This window comes from Cnephaeus nilssonii (assembly GCF_951640355.1).
Source record: "Cnephaeus nilssonii genome assembly, chromosome: 1".
Lineage (NCBI taxonomy): Eukaryota > Metazoa > Chordata > Mammalia > Chiroptera > Vespertilionidae > Cnephaeus > Cnephaeus nilssonii.
The window spans coordinates 93,389,056-93,405,486 of NC_137072.1; the positions used below are offsets into that span (position 1 = coordinate 93,389,056).

The 16,431-nt window shown below is 43.4% G+C and overlaps 1 protein-coding gene across 5 annotated transcripts in view; it reads left to right on the plus strand.

The window, feature by feature from the left end:
* The first annotated feature begins 4,496 nt into the window (after positions 1–4,496).
* The window catches only part of RBM47 (RNA binding motif protein 47), a 157,424-nt gene continuing 145,489 nt past the window's right edge, over positions 4,497–16,431 (plus strand). For 3 of the 5 annotated variants that reach the window (XM_079777762.1, XM_079777761.1, XM_079777768.1), the window contains exon 1: positions 4,663–4,948. The gene's annotated coding sequence lies outside the window, so the exon portion shown is untranslated. Of the gene's footprint in view, positions 4,634–4,662; positions 4,949–5,510; positions 6,071–16,431 lie in introns of those variants that run through there. The other 2 variants (XM_079777764.1, XM_079777763.1) reach the window with 2 other exon arrangements.

The following is a 16,431-nucleotide window of genomic DNA, read 5'->3' on the forward strand; positions in this document are numbered from 1 at the left end:
ATAAACGGTTTTAAAAGAGGTTTCTATGAGAAGTTAGTGGCTACCATATGAGGGAAAGAGGCTGTGGAAATTATGGAGTTGAAAGGTCTCTCTGGGTCAAGTGCATGGTCTAGATTAAAATAGGGCTTATTGTCTGAATGATTTCTGTTGGGAAAAAATATCAGCAGCCTCAATAGAAAGTTTGGGTTCACGCCAGTAATTTTATCCCATCCAGCAATAATTTTTTTCTGTTTCAGGTAAAATTAGGAGAAATGAGGGAAACAGAGGGAAAATGAAACCATTGAGAGGGTATTATTATCCTTTGTCACACTATAAGATGGTACCTACAATGTCAGCTCTCATAAGAAATAAGTAACAGAAGCTCCTATCCCCTAAAAAGTAGATTGTTTACCAGGACCTGACTGCAGTCACAGGAAATTATTATACAGAAAAATGATAACAACAATAATTAATAGCAAATAGCAATTGCTCTGTGCCAGGCATTGTTCTTAGTGCGTTGCATTTATTTATTACATTCCTCATTTAGGCCTCACATGTACCATTTTAGTACTTGTTATTTGATTAGAAAAATAACTTGCATGTATTGAAAACTTAGAGTGTGTTGAACGTTGTATCATCTTTTATGTGTATCATCTTGTTTAAGCATCATGACGACCCTACAGTTAGGTACTGCCATTGGCAGCAAACTGAGGTTTATGCCCAGGACCCCACAGCTGCCAGGAAATAAGCTTCGCTCTTGCTGACATCAAGCCCGAGCTCTTTACCTTGCTGCCATTCTGTTTGTCATAGAGCTGGAAGCGTACTCCAGAGGGTCAGCACACCTGACTTGCGCAGAGCACAGACCTTTGATGGTTTTCTTTGTGGCTTTCCATGCCTCCAAAATGTGAAGTGTCCAGAAACTCTGGCCAGAATCTCCTGGCTCTCTCCCCACAACTACAAACTAAAGCAATCTTTTGGAACTCCTTGATTCTTCTCCCTAAGTGGGAGTAGGAATAAAGTAACCATAAAGTAATCACAGTTCTAATAGTAGGGAATAGTCAAAAGCAGTAAAAACAAACAAACAAACAAACAAACAAATAAAAAACTGGCTCTGGCCTGGACGGTGTGGCTCAATGGTTAAGCATCAACCATGAACCAGGAGGCCACAGTTCAATTCCCAATCAGGGTACATGCTCAGGTTGTGGGCTCAGTCCCCAGTGGCGGGGGGGGGGGGGGGGGGGGGGGCGGGCGGGGGTGGAGGGGGGAGGCAGGGGCGGGTAGGCGGGTAGGAAGCAGCCTATTGATGGTTTGCTCTCATCATTGATGTTTCTGTCTCTTCCTCTCCCTTCCTCTCTCAGAAATAAATAAGAACATGTTTTTAAAAAACAAAACAAGAGAAAACCTGGCTCTGCTACTTACTAGCAACTTGGAACAACTCTTGGGTTTCCTAATCTGAGCAATGGGGCAATACAAAGGATTTGAGCTTTGCCTATAGTTACCTCAGCTCACACAGCGGTAATGATCAAAGATGATAATATCTCATTGGAAATGCGATGTACATGGTTATTATTATAATACTTTGGTTCTTTACAAGTTTCTGAGGCTTGCCTTTGTTACTGAGGGTGTCTTTGAATAATGTTATTTGATCTAAGATTTAAATATGGGAAAGAATTCTTTGTGAGCTGTGAAGTAGATTCCTCCACCCCACCCCAGGTACAAAAGGAAATACCATTATTTGTTTTTGTGGGTGGGGGGGGGGGGGGGGTTGTTGTTGTTAATCCTCACCCAAGATATTTTTCCATTGATTTTTTTTTTTAGAGAGAGTGGAAGGGAAGGGGAGAGAGAGAAACATCAATATGAGAGAGACTCATCAATTAGTTGCCTTCACACATGCCCCCGACCAGGGCCAGGGATCGAGCCTGCAACCGAGGTACATGAGGTACATGCCCTTGACCGGAGTCTAACCTGGGACCTTCAGTCTGCGGGCCGACGCACTATCCTCTGAGCCAAACTGACTAGGGCAGAAATACCATTATTTAAATACCTTCTGTGTGCGAGGAATTGTGCTAAGATTTCACCTCTCATTTAACTGATCTAGAAATCTAGAGAGGTGGCAGTTATTACTTTATAATGAAAGCAGCAATTTGCCCAGCATCAGATAGCTAAGAGATAAAATGAAGATTCAAACTCAAATCTGTGGGAAACCAATCTGCATGAGGTTTGCATTCACTCTAGCACATTGCCTCCCAGACAGAAGGGAAAGAAGGAAAGGAAGGGTTTTGCACACCTAAAATACCCCAGGAGCATGAGGTTTGTCTGATAATTAAATAATAATAATAATAATAATAATAATAATAATAATAATAACAACAATTATTATTATTATTATTAGGCATCAAGGTTTTGCCACAAAGAAGAAATAATGAAAGCTCACGTTTCTTTTGGTATAGCCTTCCACTTTAAAAAGCCTGTTTAATTTGTGACATATTTCTGGGGAAGGCAGTGAGAAGTAGTTAGGAACAAAAACTACACCCATTTAATAGGTGGCAGTGGGCAAAACTGAGAAAACAGGAGCAGACGTTCCAGACAACATTTGAAAGTAATCGACTGGGAACTGCCATCAGGACTTGCTTCCAGGGACCTGCGCCTCCAGGGCCATCTTCCCTGACTCCAGCTCCAGGTCACCGGGAGTCACTGACCTTCACACTTTCAAGCTCATTTTATTATTTCTGCTCATTATTCCCCAGGCTTTGGCCCAGTGCCTCCTACTGAAAAACCTGTTCTGAGGTGGAAAAATCTGTGAGACTGGGAATGTCCCCCCTTGAATCTTTTAACTCAGAGGGTCCCTGACAGTGAGAGGCTTTTAAGGCCACAATCCAGATATTTCTGGGAAAGAGAAGAAAGGCTAATATGAAACTGGAGTTTTTAAGTGTGGAGCCCTTGTTCATGCTTGCTAGTGTCGACCCCTAGATATAGTGAGAAGACCGGGGAATATTCAGAGCCCCTGTTGTTGATAGTTCATTTTGGCCTGTATTGACCAGGAACAAATCTAGAACTCAGAATATGTTTAATTGACCTGAGTTAAATTTTGCCATTTGAGGAAGATAAAATAAATAAATAAATAAAAAAATCAAAGGCCATTGTGCTCAGTGGTTAGAGCATCGGCTTATACAGTGAACGGTCCTGGATTTGATTCCTGGTCAAGGGCACATATTTGGATTTCAGGTTTGATCCCTGGTCCTGGTCCAGATGTGTGCAACTAACCCATGTGTCTCTCTCACATCAATGTCTCTCTCTCTCTCTGTGTGTCTCTTTCTCTCCCTTTCCCTCCCTCCCACTCTCTCTAAAAATCCCCCACAAAAATTTCTCTCTCTTCCTCTCCCTCCCTCCCACTCTCTCTAAAAACGAATGGAAAAAATATCCTCGGGTGAGGATTAACAATACATACATACATACATAATCAAAGGGACCGAAAATGTTTCAGAATTCATTGCTAATTTTAAGGAATCATTTTCCCTAAGGGTGGCAAAGGCTGTTTTTTAGATTTAACTAGAACCATGAGCTAGTCTCTGCCACACCATGAAATGAAACTTTGAACTAATTGACCTCAGTGTCTTACCTACAAAAGGGGTATAAAGTAGCTCTTATGATTGATTTGTAAGATCAGATCAGATGAGGTGGGTGAAGTGCTTGGTCAAGTACAAAGGGCCTCATTGATGTAAATGGATTTCTTCTTTAAAGGTGAAGCTAAGAGGAGGAAAAAGGGTGTTCTGTAGACACGGACCAGATTTTAGCCTCCAATAATCACTTTTCAATAATCACGAGAGGTTTAAAGATTATTTCCCCCTATTTCATACTGGTTTTCACACCCCTATTTCACACTATTAGCATCAGTTTCTAATTGAATAGGATAAGGAACCCTCCTCCCAGGGTCAGAGAGCAAATCAAATGCCTAAATCCATATTAGAATGAAGCACACATGGAGGGTTGATTGCTGGGTCCAGCTTTCCCCTCTGTTAGTGAGCTTCTTGGAATGCACAGGCCAACTTATCTCCACGTATCTTGTCAATCTTGCAACTTTTCAGTGAGATGAAAATCAGTCGGACACTCCTTGACATGAACTTTCTCCCCAATGTAAACTGTTAGCAAAAAAAGACCCCCCAAAAAAACAAAACAAAAAACACCTCATCATTGGAATCTTCCAGAAACTGACCCTAGGAGATGTTTTTTAAAAAAATTGCTCATGGCCTTACCTAACTGATCACTCCCTCTCCTCTTCAGAAAAAAAGCCATAGTACAAATAATAATAATAATAATTAATAACAATGAAGACAGCTAATGCTATGTGGCAGGTACTTGTTGCAAGCTCTTTGTATGTATGAATTCATGTAACCATCAAAAAACATTTTTTTGAACTAGTTCTTCAGTAAAGTAGCCCAAAGAGAAACAGCACTTTTCTCTCTCTCTCTTTTTTCTCAGTTGCATGACATTGCAACCAGAAATCACAACTCCGTTTTAGGTTCCTGGTGGTTCCTGCTTCCTCTTCTAGTTTGTTTAGTCACAGAATTCGATTCCTGTTGGCCGATTACGCGCCTGTAAACAAGCTTAGCGCTCCATTGAAATGCGTGAGGCTCCTGAACTCTTGTGTAAACAGGTAATGCGGCGGGGTGGGGCACGGATTGCCGGCTTCTTTGGGGATGAGGATGGGGGTGGGAGTTAGAACCAACTCCTCCGAGATCAGGAAAGGTTAAGGGAGGCCTCGGCTGCTGCCGTTTTCAAGTCCGGCGTCTTCTGGTTCCCTTTCTAGAAGCCAGCTGTAACTTTAGGGCAGGGCGCACTCAAGTTGAGCCACTTCTGGGCGAGCTGCACCCAGGCCCCAGGCCGTGCTGCCCAGGCCCCCGGCAAAGGTCGGGCCTCGGTCCGCGCGACGCTCCTTCCTGCGCGGGTCCGAGCGGGCGCTCGCCTCCAGGTAAGGACACCCTGGGGGGGGGGGGGGGTCCCCCTTCCGTCCGGCCGGCCGCGGGGCTCGCTCGGATCCTACCTGGCCGGACGACGGCTTTACTGGGGGCCGGCATGGGGGTGGGGGGTGCTGATCGGCTCGTGATTCAGCTGCAGGTTCCTGATTCCTCGGACGTGGTTCTTGCTCGGTTTCTCCGAACGGCTGTTTCGGATCGCGGTGCTCAGGTGGAGCAGGTGTCCCTTCTGGGGTCCCGTCTGGGTGTCTGGAATGGAAGTGGCTCTCTGAGCGGGGAGGGCAGCCTGCGGCGAGGTCCCCCGACCTCTCCCAATCGAGGCGGGCTTCATTTTTTAACCTTCAGCAAAGGTATCTCGGCTCCTAAAACAACAGGAATGTTGCGCTGGCCTCCAGCCAGGGGAGGCTCAGCGAGCAGGGTAAAATTTCAGTGCAGATTTACGGGAAGTTCTCGGTTGTTGAGAGTAAAAATCTGGTTTGGTGAGTTTAAGGGAAGGGAGTCGACGGGAGACAACCTTGCTACTGTGAGGCGAACGGCCCCGGCGGGGGAGGGCGGCGGGAGGAGGGAGGAGGGGACCGGGAGGAAGGGCTCGGGGAGCAGGCGCTGGGCGCTCCCGTGCGCTGCGCCCGCCGCACGCAGCTGGGCTCCCGGGCCGCGTCTCCCCGGGGTGCGCACGGGGCGCCGTCCTGCCGGGAGGATCGCCGCGCCTTCCAGTCCTCGCTCCGGCCCGGAGTTGAGCCCCCCCACACCGAGAGCTAGCTGCCTTCTGGTTCTCGCTCCCGCTTCCCGCTGCGGAGGGTGCAGCTGGGGACGGCGAGCAGCCCGGGCTCGGGGAGTTGTCCTCGCTGAGAGCTTCTCTCTGCAGGTTTCCAAAGTGAAAAAAAAAAATTCTGACCAACTGGAATTCCCAGGGCCTGGGAGTTCAGCCTGAAAACGACCTGTTGCTTTAAGCGGCGCGGTGGGGAGTAGCTGGACACTCCTTATTTTGGTTTTACATTAAAAAGAGCGAGGCCGGGGGAGATGTAGTAGGTGACTTGCTAGCCCTGTCAATTGCCACCGGGGCTGTGAATGAATGGTGTTAATTTCTGAAGTGGGGCGACTCCAAATACATAACAAAGGTAAGGTGGTTTTTGGTAATCCTTCCAACTACTGTTTCATCTTACATTTGGGTCCCTATTTTGAAAAAATATATATATATTTTTTTCTTTTTCTTCTCTCTTTAGCCCTTATATCCCTCATTCCGAAACCTTCCTTGTGACTCTCATATATTTAGTGGGAGAGAAATGGTTTATTAAAAAAAAAGATTTTAAAAGCGTCAGCTTTTGGAAAAGCAGAAAGTCATACACAGTCACCCGCTTCATGTTTCCTGCGGTGGTGGAATCTTTTCATCCAAAACACAGATTTTTGTCACCCTTGAAAACACATGCTGGAGGCACAGGTGACTTTTTAGACTCAGATGATTGAAGTGAGAGTGAGGAAACCAGACGGCCATCTCATTTAAATGTTGAGGAAGAGGGGGGATGCCTTCCTGTAGTCATTTATCTCCAAAGGTAACCCTGGCTGGAGGCTTAGTTGTTTAAAGTTAAAAATTCAATCATAAAAGTGTGGGACTGATGAATTATGACAGCTGGCCAATCACAAGTCACCAGATACTTAAGAAATCAGTTTCAATAAATGAAATGGAATTTTTCAAATAAATTATTCCTTTTTTAATTAGGTAAATGTTCGGTTACTCTTGGTTACTGTCTCAAGGCCTTTGGGGATGTGGCTTCTGTCTTGAGGCTTATCAAAGTGATAGAAAGATAGTGTCCTCAAGGTACTTCTAATAGGCCATACTGCTCTGAAGCGAAAAATCAAATAATTGTTTTTTCCTTCCCAGTGGCATTTGAATGACGCACTCCATTTTCTTTAGCAGGAATGTAGGTTAGAAATGTATTCTTTAAAAGTTTTAATGCTGGATCACATGCATTTTTCAGAGGAGGGATAGCAAAGGGTTGACAACACCGACGTGAAGAGGTGACCGCAGATTTAAGCACAGTTACAACTAGACCAAGAGCATTTGAGAATTTCAGGTGCCAGTTCTTAAAAGTGAGGTGTTGTCAGCGGCATAAAGCACAACCCCTAGGCAAACCAAAGTACCCCACCTGGGCAATGAGATAACACTTGGTGGGAAATTGTGTCGCTATTAATTTAAATAATCCTCTTTGTCAAATGGATGATCTGGAATCTTGGAAGGGGACAAAGCCAACCTGGTCTGAAAGGGAAACCCGGGAGGAGGGAAAGAAAGAAGTTTGGGGTTTTGTATCCTTTCTTCCCCACCTAACCCTTCCCCCTGTTTTGATACACTCCCTGATGGATGGCCTCTTCGACTTGATTACTGGGTAATTTAAACAAAGATTAGAGAGTTAAAGTAGATGGAATTCTTTTACAAAATGAGTTTGCTTTCCAAACTTGATTCTTGATCTGAAGATTAAAAGTAAATCGCGTTCCCAGTGATTGAGCCACAGGAAACAGGAAAGTATTCGACTATTTCAGAGAAGGTTCCCACCCTCTGAGGGACACATTTCAAGCCCCTTCTGAGTTTTCAGGACCAGGCAGGGGAATGGAGACCGAGGTGCTGGTGGGGAAAAGGAGAGCTCCTCACCACACAGATCCCAGGTTCAAGTGAAACTGGGATTAGATTTCCCCAGAGAAATCGTAATCCTAGAAAAAAAACGTACTCTGAAGAGGGTTTTAATTTGGGATTCCTAAGACTTAGAGAAACAATACATTTTGTCACGACTCTAGTATTGTGCACCAAACATTTGTGACATTGAAGTGAAGGTATAATGCAGCTTCAAAAGTGGTTGTCAGAATGATGCCAAGTTAAAGGTTATATGGGAACGTTACAGCTGCTGGCCTGATTAAGAGATATATTTTTCCTCTTGGGAGCAGTCTCTGTGTCTTATGATGATGTTGATTTTCTGGTTTAATATCTTAAGAGGTGTGCATTAGTCAACCACCTGCTCAGAGTACCTGCTTCAAAGAACAACCGGGAAAAGGTTTTCAATAATGGCAATGCAGATAGGGGGCCTTTAGGATCTCTGGAGAAGAACTGTCATAAAAATAGCAGTAATTCATTGTTCGGTTGCCACCTCCATCTGTTGGAAACTTCTCATGCTGGAGGGATTTAGGGGGAGATGGCGTCCTGCCACTTCTTGTGTGTGGTCCTGAATCGTCTTGTCAGTCAAACACTCCTGAGGTCACCTGGCCTGGATTTCTGAGTGTTCCCACTTCTGTCAGAGTTGCTTCCCTTTCTAGTCTATCAGCATCTGTATGCGGGAGAGCCGGCGGCGGGTGGAGGGGAGGGATATCCTCCTTTTGAAGTCAGTGAACCCCCTCTTTTCAGAACGTCTTATATTTTGCCCTGAAAAGGAGGTGAAGGAGAATTTTCCAGTGAAAGTAGAAGGGGAGAGCGTGCCTGGAGGAATAAAGAGCCAAGAAGCAGGTGATTTGCAAACACTGTTAGTAATGCAGAGTTCACCAGCAAGCTGGCATGGAGGTGATCGATGTCCTCTGAAATTGAAGGTGAACTGTCACCTGTAGGGATGTGAAGCTCGTTTCCTCACTTTTTGTAGTTCAGATGCTCCTAGCGCAGTGCAATAGATAATTTGAATGAGCTGAAGATATCATCTCTTGGTACAACCACAAGTAAACTGATTACAAAAGGCACAAGCCTCCCAACCTCCCTCCCACTGTGTCTGTCCTCTACTTTCTGCAGTGATTTAAGGACAACTGAAAAACAACACCAAACCCACAGCTTAGTTTTTATAGCTTATGTATAGAATGTGAGCATTCTTTCTGTTGTGGATATGCAGTTTTTGTCATTATCTGAATTTAGTTCGTGCAGAATGATTTGTGAAATGTGCTTGGATGTATGCAGTTTATACGTTTGTAAAATACAAAACATCAGTAAATTGATACTTTAATAGAAATCATTAGCTACAGTTTATAGTTGCCCTTTGGGCAAACCCTCTCCGTTTTTGAGAGAGTCGTTTTAGAAATCAGAAGTACAATTCCCCACCTTGCTGAAGGCCATCCATGTAAGAGAGATGACATCGGAGAAGTGCTAGTGTAACCCTGAAAACTCTTTGTGATTCGGGGACAATGCCAGTCCTTTGGTCTCCGCAGATTCCTGGTAGTGCAAAATATATACTTTGTTTTACAAATTGTAGCCATTCCTATTAATCAAGAAAACAATCTCTGCTCTCTTCAAATCACGATGTTTGTCTTGGGGGAGAGTGCCTGTTTGTGGTTCTTATGAACGTGGTGGCCTAGTGCCGAGGACCATAGTAAGTGCCTGGTGGGTGTACGTTGAAGAAAGGGGAGTTGCTGACCGTTGTAGCCTCCTGTTTGTGCTTGGCTTTGGATAGTAGTCAATATTGTGAACATGGAAGCTTCCACCAGCTGGGGAGAGAGAGACCAGCTGATCCCAGGCTAATCCACACTTGGGTGAGCAAGAGTTAACTATAGGTACCAACGGGCAGCGGGTGGGTGCACAATGAATGCGGGGCATTGTGCCGGTGAAACGGGAACAGGACGCCTCTACCTGACCAAGGAAATGCCAACCTGTGAAAATTATAACAAAAAGCATTCAGCCTTCAGAGCACGGAGGCCCGGCTTGGTCATTCCTGTGAAACATTGCACATCGTGCCAAAAACACATAAAGAACTATTTACTAAAATGAAGATGTTTTTTTCAGGTTGTTCGTTCTCTTAGATCCACTTGATTGCCGTTCTGAAAAATGTACATCTGGGCCTTTCGAGCTCAGGGGAAATATCCGTGTTTCTGAAAGTAAGGATCCGTGCCCGTGATAGCACGGTGTGCCTTTTGAAAAAAGATGGCTTAAATCATATTTCTTTTTTTGTTTGTTGTCATTTCGTCTTTGAAATAATAACATGGTTCTTGGGACACCAAGCCCTTGCCAAGATTAGGCCCATCTTCGCAGTAGCCTTCTTAAGACAAAGTTGCCTTTGTATAACGGCGGCCGGGAGGATTTGGTGACACAGAAAACTCAGTGGGGCACTGCAACTTATTATTAACAGAAAACCCAGTGGCCTCATGTTTGTGTTGTTTGCTATGCTCTCCGGGCTAAGCTCTGTGTTGTATTTCTCCATACAGATGGTCTGACTGTGTAGACTTGCCCAGGAGGGACGTGGTGGCTGCGGGTTTACCGTGGAGTTTAGTTAGATTACAAAAGGCCAAAGCTGCAGCATGCCGATGCCCAGGAGAGCTCGGCTCAGGAGCTAGTTTGTTCTCAGGGTAATCAGCAGAATTTGATCACGTGTGGAAAGAAAAAAAAAAAAAAAATGGCGTCAGCCAGCGTGAAAAATGACAATTTTGGGGGAAAGGGATGACTAGTGGCTTTAAATTCAAACTGCCTGGCAGAGTGACTAGGAGCAGAGATAACCTGGGTTCAAATCCTGGCTCTGCCCCTCACATGCTGTGGGACTTTAGGCAGGTTTTCTTTAAACACAAGACAAAACACTCTGTGACTCAGTTTCCCCAAACATAAACCACCTACCTGGCAGGGTCTGGTAAGAATTGAATTAATTAATTTTGATCGTAAAAAAAATTTTTTTTTGGTATATACTTCCTAGATTTCTCTTTTCTCTTTCTAAAATGCCTGATAGAGGCATATTCAACTTCTTAGATTGCCTCCTTCTATTTGCAATGTGTCTTATATTGTTTATTCGCTCATAACTCATTTTTCTTAGCGGACTATTCTTGTTTTAGGATCTTAGTCTGTACAAGATCTCCTGGAGTCTTTCTGATGATATTAATTAAACTTATGTAATCTCTCTCTCTTTAAAAAGATTTTTTTTTTTTGGTTGTTGTTAAAGTATACGTGGCATACACTAATATATTAGTATAAATTAACCTACTGTCTGAACAGAGCTTAGAACAGTGCCTGGCATGTACTCAGTATGATGTGCATATACATCAGGTTTGAATGCATTTCTGGGTTTGAGTTCTTGTCTCACTCTTCTAACCATGGAAGAGTTGTCTTTCATGACCTCTTCTGCTGGTTGGAATCCAGGATTCTCTTCCCAGCATAACTCCTTGGCTTGGACCACATGGCCATTGGCATTGTAGGCAGGCACTATTTTGCTGTTTGTTTTGGTTTTTGTATCTTAGTTGTCTGGAGAAAATGTTACTTAGAATGATCCAGGTGCATTTTCCCTCCCTTAGTAAACTAGATCTGTCAGAAACGAAAGGAATGATGCTATATCATATCTGTCAAGTGTGAGACTGCACGATTCTGAAGATGACTGATGCAAAGTAGACATTTTCTGTGTGAAAGAGCTTAATGCATCGAACTTAAGTAGTTCTTTCTATGTTTTTTATGGGTTAGTATTAACTAGTCATAAGTGTAATATACAATCTGGGAGTTTCTCTCAACTGCCACAGTGCCTCATCTGTGTACTTCTCATGGCACACCTATATCACTTCTGACTGGTTCCTATACTGTTTTTTCTACCAGACAGAGATGAAGTTCCTTAGTGGCAGGATTTGTGTCTGAATAACATTTGCATCCCTCAATGTCCCTAGTTTATAGTTGAGTGCTCATAAAAGAATATAAGAATTTACTTGTCCAAATACACACAGAAAAGCATTTTTGCATTCCATGGTATGTGCTATACATCGTAGTTATCTGAATGACTTGTAATGAACTCAGGCAGGAATGGATGAGAACCTAAGCCCTATCCACAGCCCCGCCTCGGAAAGCTTGGCAGGGTGGGGAGGCCTGGGATAGGGAGGGTCGATCTCTTACAGCGCTTAGGTAAAGCTCCTCTTTTTCTGTACTTTACCAGTCTTTAAAAGGCTCAGCCTTGTGGCTAGGTAACTATGAGAAGGGAGGAAAATATATTTTCTCAGAGTTAGAAGGAATTTATTAGATAATGAATAGAAAAATGTGCATATTCTTAAATTAGGGAAAATGAACAACCACAACAAAATCCAAGTGAAGAAGAACAGTATCAGGTGAATGTTCAGGTCTGTGAGCCCAGTGGTGCGGTTTTCCTGGTGGGCTGGTGTTCTCTTGGCTAAAGGAAAGAGTTGAGGAAGGACAGTTGGCTAAAGAAGTATTGAGACAATTGCCTCTAGTGAAATCCTATTTGCAGAGCAAAGAGAATGCAGTAATAAGTCAGCTCTTCCCACTTGGTGCAAACAATAGTTTGGCCCAGGGACCATCTTTGCTCTTTGCCCTACATTGTAGGTTTCAAAATCCGCCTCAGATAGTGCTGATGAGTGGAATTTATGCTCGTCTCTCCCCCCGCCCCCCGGGACTTTATTGACATATAATTGACATATAACACTGTGTAAGAATAAGGTGTACAATGTGATAATTTGATACACATATATAATGAAAAATAACTATACTAATAAGGTTAGTTAATACATCTATCACTTCACATAATTACCATTTGTGTGTATGTTGAAACATTAAGGTTTACTTGCTTAGCAACTTCCAAATATCCAATAGTGTATTATTTACTAGTGGCCTGGTGCATGGATTCATGCATATTGAAAGGAAATTAATTAGAAGAAATATTTTAATATCGCTATTCACCCTTTCTCTATAATAGTAGTGTCAACCAAATTCATGATCCACAATGACAGATGGAAACACACATGTGTGATTGGTGCCAGCGAGAGCTTTATATGTATCACGCATGCGCGAGTCAACTTAGCCTTTTATAGATATAGAATAAACTTGCTTAATTAGACCTGCTTTCTGATTAAGCTAAACTTTTTCCAGCCCAGTGAAGCACCCCAACTTCTCTTTCAGGTAATTGTCAGCAACACAGCAGTAAATATCAACACAAAGCATATTATTATTGAGATCACTCAGGGAGAACAAAGGGTAAAAAATTTAACTGAGCAGTGTTTGACTATATTTTGCACAGTGAGAAAACCTGAAGTCATTTTCAAGGTCCACCATTTCTTACTTCTTTTCAGTCAGGTCAAGTTTCTAAGCTTTCTAAATCTCTGTTTTCTGGCTAATGAAAAGAAAATAGGATTCTACTGAGTCTCCTATCTACCTACTCCAGGACTTCCGTGAGGGTCAAATGAGATGAGGCATGGGAAAACACTTCACAAACATTTGGTTAAATTGTAAAATATTTGCACCTGGCTATAAAGCAAGTTGTGTTCCTAGGCTGAAGAAACTCCAAGGAGGCTAGTCGCTAGGGAGAGGAAGCCAGGTGTTGCTATGTGACATCATTACCTGGCGCCCACAGCCACCATTTCTGGGCTGGGTTGGGCTGTGGGTCGAATTTTGTGCCATGGGGTCTCGGCAGTGTCGGCTGCAATTTGGTGGGCTGTCACTCTGTGCAGGAAGCCGAGTATTGCTTTGTCGGTGCCAGGTCCACACTGCCATTTCTCTGTAAATGGCCAGTGCACGTCACGGCAGCGCCTGTGTTGAGAGTCTGCCCCTGGGTGATCAGTGCACATCATAGCGACTGGTTGGATGGGCGGATGGACACTTAGCATATTAGCCTTTTATATATATAGATAGATAGATAGTCATCATTAGGTCCCCAGAATTACTCATTTTTTTTTAAAATATATTTTATTGATTTTTTACAGAGAGGAAGAGAGAGGGATAGAGAGTTAGAAACATCGATGAGAGAGAAACATCGATCAGCTGCCTCTTGCACACCCCCTACTGGGGATGTGCCCGCAACCAAGGTACATGCCCTTGACCGGAATCGAACCTGGGACCCTTGAGTCCGCAGGCCGACGCTCTATCCACCGAGCCAAACCGGTTTCGGCTCATTCTTATAACTACAGGTTTGTAGCCTTTGATCATAATCACCCATTTCCCCCTCACCCCCCACTCATCCCTTGGCAACAACCAATCTATTATCTATTTCTATTGAGTTTGATTTTTTTACATATTTACTTTTTAATGGAATTTGTGCCTTTCAAGTGGGGTTGCTCCATCTTCATAACCACCCGAGCCTGGGAAGGCAGGGCTCTTGGGATATGCTTCTAGTACCATTCCCACTGCGGAAATCAGGAGTCACTCCCTCGGTGGGAACTATGGGAGGCACACAGACCCTGAAATTAAATGTTAACACCCAGGCTCAGCCAGGTGTGGCTCAGTGGTTGAGGGTTGACCCAGGGACCAAGAGGTCACTGGTTTGATTCCTGGTCAGGGCATATGCCTGGACTGTGGGCTCAATCCCCAGTAGGGGGTGTGTAGGAGTCAGCTGATAGATTATCATGAGATCTCTCTCATCATTGATGTTTCTCTCTCCCTCTCCCTCTCTAAAATCAATAAAAATATTTTTTAAACAAACAAATAAATGTTAATGTCCATGTTCTCACACATCCTACCTAGTAAGGTGTGAAAGGTCTTGCCCTTTTCCCACTGGCTATAGCTAGTGAAGGAACTAGTCCGTGGGATTGTAGAATCTGTTTATCTTTTCCCCCTACTCCCATCTTTGCCCTCATCCACACCTGTTATTGACACAGGATCCAGAGCAACTCTTTCAAAACCGAAGTCAGGTCACGTGAGTCCTCTGCTGAAAACTTTCCAGTGCTTCTCCATCGCACTCTAAAGCCAGTGAGGTACCCACTGTATTTCTAACCTAATTACCTCTTTAATCTCAACTCTTATCACCCTTTATTCACTCTGCTTTACCAGTTTCATGCCTCAGGGCCTTTGCACTGGCTGCTCCCTCTCCCAGAATCAGCTTCTCCAAATACCTGCATGGCTCACCCTTTCACCTCCTTCAGGTATTTCCTCTCCTCCCTCCATCTAAACAGTAATTCCTCCTTCCTGCTGGCACTCTCTATCTCTCTACCCTGTTCTATTTTTAAAATACTGTATACTTAACTAGTTTTTAGCATACTACATAATTGTATGGCTTGTCTCTTCCCCACTAGAATGTCTGCTTCATTTAGTTCAAGCATCTTATCGCAATCTGCTGCAGAGTAGCCACTCAATAAACATTTTTTAAATGAAGGAATAAAACACAGGCTTTTACACAGCACAAGTATGACTGAAAGTGTCATATAACTTGTGTGTTCTACTCAAAATACAACCTTGAACACACCTTTCTGAATAAGCATGGATTTCCTCCCACACCTCTCCTATTAAGCGGCCTTGTTTTCTCTCGTTTCATTATTTTTGTGCCACCCAGAGCCCCTGATGGAGGCTGATGACTAAGTAGTGAGCAAGGCAGGTCTCCGTGTGGGGATGGTGCAATCATTTCAGCACTTCTCTCTGTTTCCAAATCAAAACCTGGTCTTTGGCAATCTTTTTGTGATTTCCAATTCTTACAGCCCTCTGGTTTGAACCGGGCTTGTGAATTGCATGCCCTACAGATAATTACACTTAACTAACTCATGTTACTATATTGTTTATCACTTTTTCTATTGTCATTTAATTATAATTAATGATTGTTCTGAAAGTTAACTGTCAAGACAAGTTTTTGTTTTTGTTTTGTTTTTTTGTTTTAAACTATCTCTTCTGACCTTTGAGATTTTGCCAAATGCCAACTGCTGCTACAGGATTCCATCTAGATTTTCCTTGATGGCAGAGCTCAGTTAGGTATTTTAACTTGACCTGACATGAAATAAGAGTGCTGGTGTCATTGGCCGAGTCTTTAGTATTTCCCCAGACCAGTGGTCGGCAAACTCATTGGTCAACAGAGCCAAATATCAACAGTACAACGATTGAAATTTCTTTTGAGAGCCAAATTTTTTAAACTTCAACTATATAGGTAGGTCCATTGTTATTAACTTAATTAAGGTACTCCTAAGCTGGCCTTTGCTAAAAACTCAAGGGGCCAAAGAGCCGCATGTGGCTCGCGAGCTGCAGTTTGCCGACCAGTGCCCCAGACCTTTACACAAAACCTTGGTCTTGCCTTTCACTGAGTGGCAAAGGAACTCTCTGATTTGTCACACTTGTTTGCTAGCCCCGGCCTCATTCTCTCCTTTTGTACCATTACCTTGGTTTGTGAAAAGTGCATTTCTTGATCTTTGGAAGTACAACTCCCTCTGTGTGTCCACTTGCCTCATTTAGATCCATAACTCGGCACCGGAAAGGGCTTCCCCCGTGGTGGGTAGAATCCCGTGACTTCTAGGCTTGGGGACCCTAGAGCCAGTCCTGAAGGTGAGTATATACTCCAGGAAGGTTATTTGCAGTAAGAAAAGTAATATTATATAAATCCTGCTGAAGGTACATGAAGATCCTGGTTATGGTTATTTCTGACTTGTTGATCATGGCTTGTGGCTGATTTAGAATTATTGTATATTTTTTCTCCTCTAAATTGATTTGGAAACTGTTATCACAATTGATAGTAACTGGACAATTTGCTGAGGAATTTAAAAAAAAAGAAATATATTTAATAAACAACTAATGTTTATGGCACTTTCTGCAAATCATTTCATTACTTACCATAGCTACCAAATGGGAAATTAAAAA